The sequence below is a fragment of the Galeopterus variegatus genome, unplaced genomic scaffold, assembly GCF_000696425.1.
Source record: "Galeopterus variegatus unplaced genomic scaffold, G_variegatus-3.0.2 Scaffold134, whole genome shotgun sequence".
In the NCBI taxonomy this organism is placed as follows: domain Eukaryota; kingdom Metazoa; phylum Chordata; class Mammalia; order Dermoptera; family Cynocephalidae; genus Galeopterus; species Galeopterus variegatus.
This window is the reverse complement of record NW_007726245.1, coordinates 943,981-947,174: the sequence shown is the minus strand read 5'-3', so window position 1 is coordinate 947,174 and position 3,194 is coordinate 943,981.

Genomic DNA, 3,194 nt, shown 5'->3' with positions numbered 1-3,194 from the left:
TGCTGGGGCCCCAGCAGTGAACAGCACAGATCCCTGCCCTCATGGAGCTTCCATTCTTTTTTTTTTTTTTTTTTTTTTTTTTTGTCTTTTGTCTTTTTTCCATGTCCGGCAACGGATCGCAACCCTCAGTGTTGCCCCCGTACCGGACCGGGGACCGGCAACGGGATTGCAACCCTCGGTGTTGCTCCCGCGCCCCGCTCAGCCAGTGAGCGGGAACCGGTCCGTATGTGGGATCCGAACCCTCGGATGGGAGCGCCGCCACGCTTCCCAAGCAGCGCACTATCCAGTGCGCCACCGGGCCGGCCCATGGAGCTTCCATTCTTAAATAAATAAGAAATACATACATATCAGATGGTGTTAAGTACTAGAGAGAAAAATAAACTAGGGAAGAAGGATAGGAAGTTGTGGGGGTGGGGAGGGAGGGTTGCAATTTTTAGTAGAGAGGTGTGGTAGGTTAAATGCGGTCACAGATTTGTTGCAGCTTTTTATCCAGAGGTGGACTCTATTTTCCCCCTCTTTGGTGCAGACTGGCTACGGGGTTTGCTTGACCAAAAGGATGAGACGAAAGGGATGTTTTGTAAGTTCTGAAGCTCAGGCCTCAAGAGACCTTATAGCTTCTGCCTCCCCTGTGTTAGAACACTGTCGTGAGGAGGCCACGTGAGGCAGGCGGTGTAGCTGCCGACAGATGAGAGGCCGCAAGGAGTCCCCCCGGCCAACAGCCAGCACACCTGCCAGCCATGTCAGGTGGCCATCTCGGACCTTCCAACCCAGCTGACCCCTCAGTGGAATGCAGCTGCCGGAGGGAGCCCAGGCACACCCAGCGGAGGAACTGCCAGCCTACCAGAGTCAGGAAAACAACATTCTTATTGTAACTCACTACGATTTGAGGGTGGTTTGTTACATAGTAATAACAACTCATTGATACAGGTTTTTGGGCTGGTGGTTATTTGTAGGGAGTAGATAAAACTTCAGAGATGCTGGGTAAATGGCATGGGCCGTGCCTAGTGTCCCCTCAGCCATCACTTAGTCTGTTTTCTCGTCTACAAAATGGGAGAGTTAGCCCTTAGCCACAGTCCTGCGTTAATTAAAAATCGAACAACGTTCTTTATTATTCACTGCTAAAGTTAGCAGGGAGTGAAATGCCAGCTTGACCCTTTTTCCTTTGGTGCAGTAGCAACTTGACACTTTTGCCTCTGATCAAGTTTCACAGCCACCATGAAAGCTCTAATTTAAGGCTGCTGTTAATGGGAAAAGTCAATGCAACTTGAAGCCTTTTGCAGAGTATATGGCCACATTTTTAGACATTTAAGCTACACTGCTTTTTAAAAATCTTCCTTTTATCCCCTGTTCAGTATTTTAGTTCAGTTACCCTTTTCTGACGCTTCTACTTGTAGGTAGAATATTCACTCAACAAAATGCTTAAAGGGGCAGGGAAGGCTTACATTGTGGGTGCATTGTGGGATAAATAACATTGGGCCTCCTCAGAAGCCCCCAAAGAAGGCAGGATCCTCAGCAAGCATCACCCCCGAGTAGCTATGGCCTTTGGGGGTCTTTCTTTCTCTGAGCATGATCCTGCTGTGGTGGACAGTCAGGATTTTTCCATGGGGCTCCTGGACAGTAAGAGATCCACTTGGTTGAGGTCAGGGGACTGATGGACAAGTCATTCTGGTCCTGCTTGGGTGGATTCCTTTTGGAAGGGTGGTCTTCTGAGAGGAAGCCTGGTAGAGAGGAAACTGTGGAAGACTTGTTGTTTCAGGTATTGACTGAGGTGTAACCAACTATCCCAACACTTAGAGCTTAAAACAGCTCGTTATTTTTCATGGTTCTGTGAGTTGACCAGGCAGTTCTGCTTTTATTGATGTTGGCTGGGGTGTTGGGTGGTTGTAAGGCCCAACATGGTCTCACTCACGTGCTGGCTCTGGTTGGGAGCTTAGTTGGGGCTATTGGTTTGGGTCCTCAGTTCTCTATGTGGCTGCTTGAGATTCCTTATAGCAGGGCAGCTGGGTTTTCCAAGAAGGTGCATTTCAAAAGGAAAGAGAAGCTGCTAATCCTCTTAAGGCCAGAACTCAGATGTCACTTCTGCCACGAGTAATGCATTTTTGCACCTATTCATCAAAGCAGTCACAGGGCCAGCACAGATTCAAGGGGAGGGGAAATAAACCCCACCTCTCACTGGGGGAGTGGCCTGCACATAGAGAGGGAATTCAGCTGATGGTGGCTATCTTTGGAGACTTTCTTTTTTTTTTTTTTTTCCTTTTTTGTCTTTTTTCGTGACCGGCAGCGGATCGCAACCCTCAGTGTCGCGCCCGCACCGGACCAGGACCGGCAACGGGATCGCAACCCTCGGTGTTGCCCCCGCTCCTCACTCAGCCAGTGAGCGGCCGGTCTATATGTGGGATCCGAACCCTCGGCGGGAGCGCTGCCACGCTTCCCAAGCGGCGCACTGTAGCAGTGCGCCACCGGGCCGGCCCCATCTTTGGAGACTTTCTATCACACCTGTCATTCACTGGCTCTGTGACTCTGAGTGTAGAGACTGATTGGACTCGGCCCTGGGGCTGGCTCCTCCAGAGGATGCAGAGATATGAGGTGGGTCTCCTTTGTCTCCACCACTACCCCCATCTCAAAAAACTGACTCACCTTGAGGGCTCCCTGTGAAACAAGGTTGGACCAGCTATTCTCCCAGACCCCTTCCAGCCCTGATAGTCTCCTGAGTCCATGTTCACACCCTCTCTTCCCCGCTCCCCGCAACTGCAAAACAAAGGACTGAGGGTCTGGCCCAGACTCTGCCAGAGAGTGGTAAAGTCCAGCTTTTGGTCTGGGGTATCCTGCTGAACTGATAATATGCAAAAGCCAATCCTGAACTCATGGCCAAGTGACGACAGCAGAGTCAAAGAAGTTATGTCCTCGGGCCGGCCCAGTGGCGCACTGGATAGTGTGCCGCTTGGGAAGCGCGGCGGCGCTCCCGCCCGAGGGTTTGGATCCCACATACAGACCGGTTCCCGCTCACTGGCTGAGTGAGGCGCGGGAGCAACACCGAGGGTTGCGATCCCGTTGCCGGTCCCCGGTCCGGTACGGGGGCAACACTGAGGGTTGCGATCCGTTGCCGGACACGGAAAAAAACAAAAAACAAAAAAAAAAAAAAAAAAGAAGTTATGTCCTCCCCAGAGGGGGCCGGTTGGGCTAGAAAGCAGGGG